The sequence below is a fragment of the Bombus vosnesenskii genome, unplaced genomic scaffold (genome assembly GCF_011952255.1).
Source record: "Bombus vosnesenskii isolate JDL3184/JDL3185 unplaced genomic scaffold, Bvos_JDL3184-5_v1.1 scf7180000013267, whole genome shotgun sequence".
Lineage (NCBI taxonomy): Eukaryota > Metazoa > Arthropoda > Insecta > Hymenoptera > Apidae > Bombus > Bombus vosnesenskii.
In genome coordinates this window covers 6,532,299-6,546,828 of record NW_022882927.1, presented here as the reverse complement: position 1 = coordinate 6,546,828, position 14,530 = coordinate 6,532,299, and the positions used below count along the sequence as shown (strand labels likewise).

General features: G+C 35.8%; 1 protein-coding gene across 6 annotated transcripts in view; it reads right to left on the bottom strand.

The window, feature by feature from the left end:
- LOC117230470 (poly(rC)-binding protein 3) overlaps positions 1 to 14,530 on the bottom strand; it is a 179,475-nt gene that overhangs the window by 84,509 nt on the left and 80,436 nt on the right. For 4 of the 6 annotated variants that reach the window (XM_033487973.1, XM_033487974.1, XM_033487969.1 and 1 more), the window contains exon 1: positions 12,556 to 12,746. The exons of 1 other annotated variant lie outside the window; for it this stretch is intronic. The gene's annotated coding sequence lies outside the window, so the exon portion shown is untranslated. Of the gene's footprint in view, positions 1 to 12,175; positions 12,325 to 12,555; positions 12,747 to 14,530 lie in introns of those variants that run through there. One more of the 6 variants, XM_033487971.1, reaches the window with a different exon arrangement.

Below are 14,530 nucleotides of genomic sequence, written 5' to 3'. Positions count from 1 at the left end.
ATGCTTGAGCAATTCTATTTGGAACGAATCCGCGTAACTAAATTTGTATTCTGATTTTCACTGTTGTACGAGACAAAGAAGATGCCGTTTCGGATTGACGTTATTTTCAAGGCTCGCACGCGTTAACCGAGAGTGTGTGTATCATTGGCTGTCTGTTCTTTGTTGGTTCTAACGAACCTCTTCCTCATTACGTGCACGTGTATAGAAGCCACTTAAATATAACTTTCTGTCACAAAGAAACCCTACGGCAACAAGAGAGAAAAATATGTTCAATAATCGTGCGCTGTCTTTTGTACGTGTGTAGGACGTGTCTCGAGAAGGTAACTAATGGAGTTGCTATAATACGCTTGTATCAAGCGTTCGAAAATACGAATTTTTCATAAACTTAACTTTTCAGTGCCTCAGCTGTTCCACTCTATTTTTCGTCAATTTTTTACATGATATAAATAAGGTGATAAATCGTACGACGAATTTAAAAGATAGTTAGTTTAAGAAAAAATACTTTTCAATTTATGAAGACGATCGTTGTGGTCACTAAATGACTAAAATTGTTTTCGCAGAAAAGAATAATGTAAAAATTCTCGAATAGTCCGGGAATGTTCTCCAAAGTATCATTTAAAGATAATTTAAAGCGGTACAAAGCGACACAGAACGTTTCATTCGATACTAATTGTAAGTTAGGTATCATTGACTTGTACATCATTTTATGTCCTTCATTATGAAACTTCCATAGTCACTATTTATGACAACGTTCCGATGTATTATACGAACAGCTTTATTTAATTAGTATTCTAACATTATGCATCACTGTGCACAATTTTAAAGTGTAAAAGACTATTCGACACGAAGAGTATGCGAAGCAGAAAATCGTTTGCAACGTATCTTTCGTTTTTCAAAAAGAAATAACACAGTTTGAAAATAGTTCATTTTTATATCATTTAATCAGAGCGTCGCGGCGTTTCATATATATTTTTTAAGCATGTTCATATTTAGAATACTGTTTATCTATGGAGGAATTCGGAAAGGAAACGGTATATATAACGCTACTTGAAACACATCAATTTTGTTAAAGGATGTAACCTAAAAACTGGGTCGTATAAATTCTAAATATTAACATAACAAATAGCCGGCGGTTGTAAATCTATTTTAAGTGCTTTCTAAGTAGAGCCAAATGAAATTATAAATAGAAATGTACTTCAAATAATATTTTGAATAATGGATGGAATTAAAACGAAAGACAGCCAAAAAGGAGAGACACGAACGTTTGTCACACGTTGGTCTTGAGATAGAAATTTTCAAACAGATTTTCACTTAATTATTCCAAACGATATATTAACAATATATATAATACACGTTTTCCAACGTTATGTGTTGAGCTTTTTAACGTAACAAATACCAACTGCCATAAATTGTTTGCAATACGAATAATAGAATTTTCATGCAAAGCAATTCAAACATATAAATTCTAGCCAATTTTCTAGTTGTTCCATCATATTTTTCGCCAATTTCTCCATCAATTTTCGATCAGAATAATACGAGTAATTCATTTTATTTTCATGAATTTTATTAACAAAAAGTTTAAAGCTTAAATTAATTCCTTTTCCTTTTTTAATGCAGCACTAGACCACAGAAGCGAATACTCGAACCATAGAAATATATAAAAATAAAATTTAGATGACGAAGCAACATAATCTTATTATGTTATTAACGACCACTTCAAACAAATTCAGAGCTACTAAGTTACTTCAAGAGTTATAAAATTTCATGGAATTAGAGAAAAGAAACCGAGCGATGGATACAGCGTTATCCTATTGTAGTATTTCAGGATTAAATCCGCCCACATTTTTATTAATAGCCCATACATTACGAATTTTCGAACAACGATAGACGCCATTAAACTATTCTGAACTAACATTAGAAATATCCCAAAAATATTTTTACAAACCATAAGAAGGAAGAAATTTTTTATCCAAGTTCATTTTATCCAACAAAAGGCAGAGAATCGTATATTCTCGTAAATTTTATCTCAACCCTGTGCGTTCTTGAAGTGCCATGTTCTCGTAATAATAATCTTTTATATCCTCAAATAAAAACACACGGCATTGTATATTGCTGCAAAAAAGAACCCTAAAAAGAAATACAAAAAAGAAAACGAATGAAATACATAGCGCTTAAGCGAGAAAAAACACACAACGATAAGATAAATTACACGACAGCCACCGTTATTAGATCAAACGAGAATTCATAATACACCTTTGTCACGCGAATTCCATCCCCTCGTAGCCAATACACCGATTTGCGCGGTGTTCGCAACAGATTTTAGCCGGTAAAACTTCTTAGAGGCCGTCCACGCTCGGATCAGAAGGTTACGAGGATCGTTCGAGAAAATTCCAACAGTAAAATGGTAATAAAGCGCAGATAAAGGGATTTACGGTTACGAAATGTTAGTCATTCCTGAGCAAATGATGTGTAGTGCTTAGAGCAGGTAGGGTTTCGCTCGTTCAGTTTTCAGGTCAGGCGATAAATACCTAAAAGTGCGAGGGAAATGTCGTGGAGCCAATATCAAAGTGTGCAGCACGTGACACACACACACACACACACACGCGTGAACACACGTACAGCCGTCTGCTCGATCTAATTTGTCCGCTCCGCCTTTTACCATTCTGTCCCTTTGAAATTCCGCGATATCCTATTGGGGACGCGGTAAAGGTCAATTTCCCTTTAAGACGACGCTTTTTCAAGCACAAAGATCATACACGGAATTTTCTTTACTTTACGCAAAACTGTTTTATCTGTGCCGAGCCGCGCAGTTCTTGCGAGGGTTGTTCGAGGAGGCGTGTAAATGACGTGTTTATAAAATGTTCGGACGTATCGCTATACAGGGAAAACAGAGGATTCTACTAGAGCTCAGAAATTGTATTTCGCCAAGATTTAAATTCCGTGTCGCTAGTTAAAATTGATCCATATGTTAAATTAATCCTTACGTAACTAAGAATGCTGTGATTAGGGTAAACTTTGAAGCGTTAATATTCGTAGCTTTTGTATAAATTTTGCAGTAAAATATTTTCTATAGGAAATAAAGAAACTAGTTTTAGAGAGTATACACGCGGGTGGCAACGCTAAAGACGAAGAAGATGAGAGTTTCTGTAAATTGAATGTATCGAGTATTAAGAAAATTTATAACGAAGATAATCGAGAACATACTGTTGGTAGAAAATACCATTTTTCTATTTATTGCAAAATATTTATCGACATTTCTTTTTTCAATTTCCATCTATAAACTGAAGTTAGAAATAAAGTGAATGATACTACACAATGTTATTAGATACTTGATACGAAAGATCACGGATAGAAAAACAAATACCTGAAAGGTAGTCACATGGAGAATAAACGAACAATTTTATATCGAAGGTGTATAAACAACGCGTAACAACAAATTTCATTCTACGTACATTTTCCACCAATTTAATTCGTCTAATATTAAGAAGTATATAATTCTTTCAACTATATTTTATTTCTATTACTGTTTGGTAACTATGAAATGTGCAGAACATATAATACAGCTTCGTATCTTGTCGTACAGTATCTATCGCTCAAACGCCTCCTCTCAACGTGATGTTACCAACATGTTGATAATGAAAATCGAACGTTATACGCCATTAAAAATCTATCGCAAGCTGGAATTAATTAAATGTCGCCATTTATATATACAGAAACTAGCAGTTCTGTTCGAATTATTTTATCGAAAAATTAAATTGGAAAAAATGGTAACTCGAGCAGAGATTTGTCGCTTATATCTGGTTTCTAAATCAAGAAAGCATGACAGTAATCTAACGATGCAATAATTTGTCACGGCGTTCAAAGTAGGGAAATGTCAGACGATCTATTCCAGAAAATAATTTGAATATTTCTTAAGAAGACTCTATGAAACAAAAGAAGCTTCAGCCGGTCGACTCAAAAGACTATAAATAAAAGTTCGATATTACTTAATGTCAGCTTTAATAATGGAGAGTACACCTTCCGATTGAGAATGAAGCGATCGGCTTTTAGAATATTGCGACGAGGCAAACTTTCAACGATGAACAATTTCACGTGGACTTTATACAATATTTTGAAACTCTGTGGAATATAAATTTTTATAGGTGAAATTACCTTTTCTATCATATTATATAATTTATTCAATCGAGTATCCGTAATATAATCCTTTTAGGACAGACTATTTTAGACGGTATATTAAATATTATTTTATCATCTCAAACGATATTAAAAATATTAAAAATACTTTTGAAAAGGTGAAATGATATTACAATAGGTATGATGTTGAATAATTCTTAGCTATAGATTATTTTATGAACGCTCGGTTAAGTAAATTATATTCCCTGTATTAAACTATCTTAAACAATCTAATTTTATAATCCAGTAGAGCTTAGAATAATCTTAATCTTCAAAAGACTATTTTACGAACATTAATTAAATAGATTTCCTACTCGACTACACGACAAAAATAAAACACAAAACGATGCAATTTTTCAAACGAGCTAATACTAACAGCGACAGTTGAACAAATTTAGCATCGGTTACAAATTGGATCAACAGCAACCATGACACAGAGAAAGGAACTACAGTAGCCATTCCGAAGGACAATCCAGCTTCGATACACGGTAAATACATAGTGAAACGAAATTTATGCTATTTCATTAGAATTGAAGATATCATCAAGCGAAGCGTCATGCAACCAATATTACCATTGAAAGAAAACAACTGTAATTGCTTGGTGCTCTTTTGACAGAAGAGCACATTTCCATAGATATTTGTTCAAGAACTGTTATTTCCATTTAACTTTCTAACCGTTTCGCTTCGCTCCATTTCCTTTCCAAATAAAACTTTCGGAATTTTTCTATTTATTGTTATTAGCGTGCTTGAAGGAGAAATTTTACACTAAGGTTCATTTTTTCATTCTTGTGTTAAGATACTAATAAATTCGTGACAAACGGTACAGATGTCTAAATTCTCGGATAAAATTTGATTGCCATTTTAAGTGACGAAGCACTAAGCTCGGTACCTGCATTTAAAAAGACGGAAATACCGAAACGTTTTTCCTCCGCGCTGAAGGAAGATTTCCTTTCTGACAAATTGCTCTAACAGTAATCTGACCCTGGTATTTTACTTCTATTGTTTACAGTGCTGAATCACAATAATCGGCCGTAAAATGGAATTTGTTTCTACCTGGGAATAGTCAGTAGAATTTTACAGAATATTCAATATTTTCAAACGTTTGTAAGTTTGCATTAAATAAACATGGCGAGGTACAATAATTCTAAGGCAATAACAAATATTTAAAAAATCCTGCGTTTCTAATTTCTCCACCCTGTGTCAAGACAATTGACCGTTAGTAATTTAGATTATTGTTTGAACTGTTGAGCTCTCCGATATATTCATCGTGAAATTGTAAAGTATAATCGTAAAGTATAATTCATTAAAGCTGACTCATGATGCACGTATACAATGAATAATGTATCAAATGTATGTATATTTATATCGTATATATGTAGGTATCTTAGGTATCTACAATAATTATATTATGTCAACTATATTAAATTTTAAACGTTGCTATTGTAATGAACATAAAATATGAGAAAGACGTACGAATAAAATTGAAAATGTCTAGATGCTATCTTTTTTAATGAAACTATGTATACATTAAAGATTAATTTCCAATAAAGATTCATCTATCATCAACGAGATGCTATCATGCGCGTTGATAGTGGATTTCCAAGATTGGATTTTTCATTTATTCATTTTCTAATTACTCGATTACGTCAACGAGGATCGATTACCGCGAAACCAGCGAATGAGCAATAATTCGTAGATTTAACTAATATCGTTGTTATTTTTATTTTCCATATGGAAATTTCAGAGATTGCGCATATCGTAACCGTCATTTAGTATATAAAGATATATTTTATCGACTCGGATATTCACGATTTATCGTCACTTGCGGTATTTAATATATAACTGCCAGATTGCTCAAATTGTTAACTGGACACTGTACAAATGGATAAAGTGTTCTTCGATTAAGAGTCTGTCCATAAATTATCATTTCTAACTCTATTATAAAGCGTGATGTTCTCGTGGTAATAATTATTCTAACTTGCAAATATGTAAATAATCTGTCAGGTAAATGATCTCAAAAGAAAGTACGATAAAAATGTTGTTCAGATCGAAATTATCAAATAAATGAAATTACTCCAATTGAATTTACTTTACAATAGCGTTAGAATCATTCGCAATATTTTTGACATAGTATAAAGAGAGAGACGAATTTAAATTAAAAATAGCAAAGTCTATATACAGTGGCTACACATCTTTACACTTATGATACTATTTACACAATGACTGATCAGACCGAAATTTCTTATCATTTAGTAGTATCGCTACAAAAACGTGATACTATAGAAATGAAACAAATCTGACAAAAAAATCACTTTATTAGAAAATAAGACGCTCTACATAATAATCACACATACTGTATTAATTCCCAAGGAACATTTATAAAAAAAGAAAAAAAACAGGAAACAGGAAACGAGAAAAAAGGACCATCCGAATTTCTGTTCTCGCATAGTTGTTCTTTCACTCAAGTAAAGAAGACAAATTAAACCTAAATTTAAACGCGCATGAAAACTTATCCCTCACATGGAACTTCATTTTTCTTAAAGTCTTTAGTCTTCATTCTGCCTAAACAATCAGTCAGTCCTTCGCTCCAGGTTTGAAGCTTCACACTTTATTCTAACGCAACAACGAAAAAGAGCTATTCAAATTCCTATTCACACGTAACTGATCCTCCGCTCCAGTACAGAAGACAAAATAAATCTAAATTACAACGCACATAAAAATTTATCCGTCGTATAGGAATAAAGAACTTTATTCTTTCTAAAGTTTAGGTTCCCTTTAGGCTTCATTCTGCCCAAACAATCATTCCCTCGCTCAACGCCTGAAACTATTTTCCCGCCTTATTTCTAACGAGACAAACGAAACGACCGTTGATCCGTTTCTAATGAATCACCCAGTACACACGGAAACCGGTCGAACTTGATTCAACGTTCTCTCATAACGGAAAGGGTTCCCGCGTTCAATGCTGCGCCCCTGGCTCGACACCCCCCACTCCATCGCATCATGGGCCGCGCGCGCGCTGCTAAAAGTGCGTCAGACAGGTTTCTTGCTCTGTTCGTTGCGAACGCGCTTGGCACGTCCGACTGCAGCGTGTCGTGTACAGTACACACGTAGCGAAAACACTTTGCCTCGACAAAGAGACACTGGTCTCTTTGCACGCGATCATATGAGCTAAGAGTCACGGTTATATCTCGGTCAAGCCTTTTTCTCAACGTCGTCGTCTCGATATATCGATCCGGAGAACGGTATTCCATATCTTTTTTTTTTTTAACGACAAACCGAGGATTTTCGCGCAATAAGGCGGTGTACACGTTACGCGATATTACTTGCGCGCGCGTAATATTGACCGATGCTCCACTTTTCCGTCGGCTATACAGCCCGCACCGACACAAGATCTTTTCAATGAGATCGCATCTCGATTTTAACGTGTGTTCTCATCTAATGAGATTCCGGGCAAAAATGGTTAATGAAATGGACGTCGCTTGGGAATATGGCAAATAGGAAATATTGGTTGATACTAAGCGCGCCAAATTCGAATCGACGGAGGAGATTTTACAGAAAACGTAAAATATCTTTAATACGACTTAACACGGCTAATATATACGTTGATTGGAGTCATTCGAGAGACATGTTGCAACGAATTATTATCAAATAAACTCTTGTTAAAGCAATTTCACTTGAGAAAAGAAATATTACAAGCACGAAACATTTTAAATATGCCAGGACTTTCGATGCCCTTCGCTGAAATCCGTAATTGTTTGCAACGTGAAATTTCGAAATTATTGCAAGCTTGCATCTTTTACATGTTTATTGCAGGCTATTTAATGTCGAGTTTAACGCACTACACGTGCTCGCTTTCTGTTTTCAATATTTTACATTCTATATTCTAAAACTGTGTCTCACAATTTTTCTTGAAATTATTTTTATTTCCAACACTGCTTTAAAGCATTTGATAATTGAAAATCATTGTACCAACACGCATTTACTGCGCGTTACATGACATTTACTGCACGCTCATTCTTTGGTTACAACATATCCCTCGTGATCAATGAAACTTGGAGCAACGATTCGAACAAGCGTGGATAATGTAATATTGATGTGTCGAACGATACGGCTTTTTTCGATTCAATAAATTTTCCGTGTCGTTGACAGATGGCACTGACGCTGCTACGCAGATAAAAACATGCAAACGTGGATTAAAGACAAGTATTTTTGCTCGTTAGATCCTAACTACCATGTGCATAAACGAGTTTTTGCTAGATCAGGACAGTAGATTATTCGATTCTTATCGATCGTCGATAACAATGCATCTGTTGTACGATAACGAACGATTGTACAATGTACGCGTTAATTGAAAATATTTAAGTTAAACTATATTTAATGAACGTCCGTGCGGCAGTTAATTAATCAAAGAAACCTTAAGACGAACTTGATACACTATAATATATTTATTTCACAATTATTTGAAATTAATTTCCTACTTTTTCAACGAAAATTATGAACAAGAAGATAAACGACAAAAGAATAAAAAAAATTAGGCACCATTTGATTCATAGCGAAATAACCTCGAAACAATAAATTTCTATCTATCTGATATTCGTTACTCAAATTAAAAACAAAATTTCAAAAGACCTGTCTTTGACAAGTACATATTCTCACCGGCAATACGAGTGCAATTAAGAAAAATAGATGAGAAAAAAATTGAAGCAACTCAATTTAACTTTATAATCACATCGAGATTAATTTCCAAGAGAAATAAGAGGTAACCAGATTGAAAAAGAGAAGAATAAAAATTGAATGGCTAAAGTAAATAAATATGCGATTTGAATAATTCGAGACGTGACAACGAATCAACCACTCGTGTCATAAATATCGTGTCTCTCCCCTAATTTGCCCACCACCTTTTCAATACGAAGACTTGATTAATGAAAATACGTCCTCGATTCAACTTTCATTTCAAACTCTTATTCATAAAAAAGTCTGCAGAACGGGTAAAGTACCATAGATCCTAATGACGACGACTCATCGCGAGATATACAAGGTATCTAGTAATTAATGGTACAGCCGAGCATGGAGCGATTTCTCGTGAAAAAATAAATGGGAAATGGGGAAAGAAAATTTTTCGAAACGATTTTGAAAATTGGTCTGAGGTACACGTGTACTAACTGTAAGTTTCGACTTAAAGGACTACTTTTTTTCACTGCTCTTGGTATTTATAAACACGGGTAATAAATATTATCTGTTTCTTGTCATTATTATTATCATACCACGTGTATCGTTTCTCTATATCTCTATGTACATATGTCTACGACAGATATACATACGTATGTCTACCATAATGGAGATACAGGTTCGTTACAATTCTAATGAAATTTCAGAATGTTTCGCGTAACGTGCAGAATAAAAGAAACGTTAAAAGAAACCTGATATGCTATTTACTTCATAAGCACTCTAAATTAATTGACTATCTCGCCAAGGAAAACTGTGAATAAAATGAACGAGAGAGGAATTAAACGCAATAAAACACATAATGTTCATTAAATGTATCTACAAATGTTTCAATACTTTCGTCAGTCACTGTGAACTTAACAATGTGATTGATTAATCATTCCGTCGAACCAATTTGAACCAATTACCACGTGTTGAACGAAACACAGAAATGTTCCGATGCTCATGAACGGGGGATGTATATCCAACTAACAAATTGAAAAGCTCTCTGTTAACGCGAACGCACTATATTTAGCCTTCGCTGTCTTTCTAATCGACCACGCGTCTATACACTGGGGCGACTGTGACCGTTTCGCTCTGCTGCTGTCCGCAATGCAATTGGACTGTGGAATTTAGTGCAATCTGCGTTCCGTTATACGCACGCGCGTTTTGCTTGTGTGCGACTTAACGAACGCGAATGGTCCAATCGTTTGAAACCGGCGAACACGCGCTCGATCCTTGCGCGATAGACTCTTCCCGCTTTGCCCGTAAAACCCTCGTTTTTCCAATGTAACGCAGGTCGTTGCACCAGACATTGCATAACGTTCACGGACGATCCGCTGCGACTAATTTCGTGCAATCACACTATTCGTCCATAATCCGCAAGGATCCGGTGCGTGGAATCGTCACCATTTGTTAATCTACACGTTTGCTTCACTACTGAACGACTGCTTGTACGCGATTGTCGTAGTTATGAATCGCAATACGCGATAAGTAAATTTGAAAATAAGAAAAAAAAAACAGTGTAACGTCATCAGTTCTTATTTTCAATTTATGGAGTTTATTACGGTGAATTTTTGCCGATTCGTTTAACCCTGTTGTTCTTTTCTGTGGGATACGAAATTAAAGGTACAATTGCAATGGACGTTTTATTTTTAAATTTTACGTCTATCTTTAATGTATCTTACATTCCTGAATAAATGAAGTTATTTAAAAATTTGGAAAAATTATTGTTAATATCGTTATACTATAAACAGCAACATGTTAAATGTACGTTAGTATGACTTTACAATTTACCCTTTCTTAGATGTAATATTTTATAATCGACTATTGAAGTGATTAGTATTTTCTTGATTCGATACCATTATCAAAGGATGTTATATTTGTCAATACGTAAAAGGATTTTTGTTCTACATATATATAACAAATAATATTACTCATACAAGTATTATAATATTCTCAAAATTTCATATTTTCCTTCACCGGGCCATATCCCCAAGAAACAAACTTGAAGAAAACTTTAGGCGAACGGCAGAGTTATCATTCTGTTTCCTTTTGTATTAAATAATGTTTAAGAATTTAATGTTTAACGTTTATGAATCACAATGAGAAATTCGAATATTCTAATGTTACGAAAAGAAACGAAGCTAGAGTCAATTTATCACTGATTCGTGCAAAATTCCCTCTTTCACCGACAGTTGATTCGCACTACAAACGAACCGAGAGTCTTTATATAACACGCGAACCGGCTTTTCCATAAATGCAACGCCCAACGAGTTTTACGCCGCGATAGTTATTCCGCTTAACTCGTGATTTGTGCACTATGAATTTCGAAGATAAACCGTAATATAGAAAAAAAAAAAAAAAAAGAAATAAAAACGTTCCTCGTTACGATGCCATTTTGCAGGTAAACGTATGTTATACGTACTATTTCTTCCATGAGCGTGAAAATTAAATATGGCTAATTAAAACATCGTTTAGCATTCATACAACGATAAACGTTTATCATCGCGATGTACATATAATTATTGTATGAAATCCAATTAGATGAAAATTAATGTTCAAACCGTAATATGTGTAAAAGCATATGTAATTGTTGAAATTGTTTACCAGAAGAGCACGTTTAAAGACTTTTACGGTTATTAATGATATCGTTCACTTTCGGTACCGAAAGCGTGGAGCGAAAACCAGCATTGTTTCGGGAGAGACAGTAGCACGCGGTGCAGTATATACATATGTGGCGCGCATCGAGTGCGTGGAAAAAGGTACGCAGATACAAGTCGACGACCAGAAGCGGTACAGTCACGGGAGAAAACCAATGGCGAGCCTAGGACTGTCTATCTCTCTTACATGCTCACGTAGACACGTACACACACAGTGCCATTCATTCTCTACGTATCTCGCTCTGTATTTCTCCTCTCCCTCTTTCGTTAATATCCGGAGTAGGGGGGAAAAGAACCGATCGTTCGATTTGCCAGCACCAGCTTCCTATCTTCCACGCTGTGTGTGTGTGTTCGCCTTTACGTTACATGTGTCGTGATCAAATTACGATTGTCGTGTTGGCTATCAACGTTATATACATACTGAAATATATACGAAAAGAAAGAAAATAAGGCGATACACGCGGGGCCAACGAAAACACTGTTTCACTGCCACTGTCGAGCTCGGCGATAAGATAGTACATAGAGAGCGCACCATTATTTTCGTATCTCTACGTAACACACGTTGTCCGCGCGCACAGCGAAGAAAAAAGGGGAGAGAGCCGCGTGTATATACATACTCCGTTTTGCTTACGAACCTTCGGAACGACCGTTTCGAACAACACGAATCGACATTGACGCGGCGTCACACCACGCTGCAAATTGTCGTCTCCCTCCCGGCGGCACCGTGCTTTTTTTTTTACTTCCGTGCACACCTTGCGTACGATACCGCGAACACACACACGATCTACGAGGTAAAAAACGACGATCGTGATTATTCACGAAACACTCGCCGCGACATAGTCTAGCACGTAATTTTTCAACTAATTTCGAAGAAACGTAGCGGACTGGTAATAACACCGGCACGGCGTGTGCGCTATGGTGGCGCACCGTAGTCGGTTCCTCGTTGCGAGGCGTCCCAATGGGAACGAGGATCGCATTTTAATGGGGCGCGGCCGTATGAGAAAATTCTAATTACCTAAATGCACTCCTCGATCATGGAGGATGGGTCTGCTTTGCCTCACCGTGACGCACACAACACTCGATGCTCGGAAACGGGGGAAAGGAAGAAAAACACTACACTCTACGCGACACTGGAAAACTGCACCACCTCGGCGGAACGCGAACGAGTCTGCCTCGTTCTCTCTCACGTCCGGTCTCGCTCTATTCCGTCGATGCGCGGCGCTGTGCGCGCCGCTGCTGCGTGTTCGCTGTGCGATATCAGCGCCACCAAGCGACATCTGTCGGTATTATGCGCAACACCGCCACGCCATTGGCTGGCCAATAGCGCGACAGCTTTGCCGCTTGCCTCTACAGCGCGCGCTAAATTCGAACGTTGATTCTTTTAGCTGGTTATAGCCAGGACACTATTATGTCAAATTATAACGCATTACGACAACAGTGTGTGGTATTGAATCATTCTGTTGACTCAAATCTTTGGTTGAAGTGGGGAATTAAATTAAATTCATGTTCTATATCATAAAGTTATTGCGCATACAGTGGTTCGTGAAAGTATTTAAATATTTATTATGAAGAAGACTTACGAAAGTATTATGTATATTATATGGAACTTATTGCAGCTCTATTATTATTGTTGCGACACGATCAACACTGTTATGTCGATGAAATTTAAATGTGGTAAAATAATTTATTCATAAAAGATGTTTACAACAACTGTATGTATGAAAATATTAAAAACAAATTTATACTTCTATATTCTTCTGTTCTATATTAATTAAATTAGAATAAATTGTTATAAATCGCAGCAAGAATTGTTTCCTGTTTTTTGAAGATGTATTAAGAGAAGCTCAAACCGTATCTTTTTTATGGAACGATGTTTGCTAGAAACATTGCGCGGGTGAAATTTCATGTACCATTTATAAGTATTCCATGCCATGAACAACAATTTATTTAACATATATTTTCTCCCATTTCGATACGTTCATTACTTAAAAAGCAAAGAGGAAACACTTTATCCATTCCAAGCTATTCCTGCAAAATTCACGGATCACGTAGTTTGGTAACATTGTTTAAATCGAAGACAATAATCGATAGCATGCAGATATCAGAGTGTTGCTCGCTGTTTGTTATACTCTTTCGCTAACAGTGAAAAATGGATCGCCTTCCATATTCCTGTATCGCATAACATAATATAACGCGTTCAAATAAACATAGAAGCAAACGGGCGCGGTTCAGTTCTATTTGCGATGCATTGTCAATACAGATGATATTAAAATTGCACCTCTATGGCGTTAATTTCATCGTGTAATTGCAACGGTGTGCAATTCCACCGAAAATCAACGTCTACGATAATCGACACGAATCAATGTCCATAATAATTATTGTAAATCTCATCTACGAACAATCACCGTGGAAAATCGTTTCGTTGAATTATTAGTTACCGCTAATCGTACCGCGATCTCTGTACAACTGATTGATTTTCCGATCGAAACACAATTGATCGTTGTATTCGGCACACGATACAATTTTCGTCGCCATTCAGCTTTCTTTCGTTCATCGAAAGTGTTGTACGTTGTCGAATCGAAGCTGATAATGAAAGGTGGGAACACGTGACCATTCAGACAGAATGGTCGAAGATGAATGAGAAATCTTGACCTGGCACGTCCAGACCAACCGTGACGTCGTATTTCATGGCTGTTCTTTTTTGTTTTCGACTGTCAGCGACCTGGAAGTTCGTAGTGAGCGGCTAACTATTTTTGGAATTGATTGCTCAATCAATTTGGGTGTTTTAGGTTCTGCAGTTTGTTTCGGGCAATCGCGTGTAGATAGATAGTAATCAAATAAACTTGAAAATATCGATTGGCTTTTTTTGATAGATCTTAATTGTTTAAGTTATTTCTGATATAGATACAGGAAGAGAAATGGTAATTTTATTATTTTGTCCACGCTATAATCACGCGAATGGTATAATAGGATCTTCTAATCGTGAGATC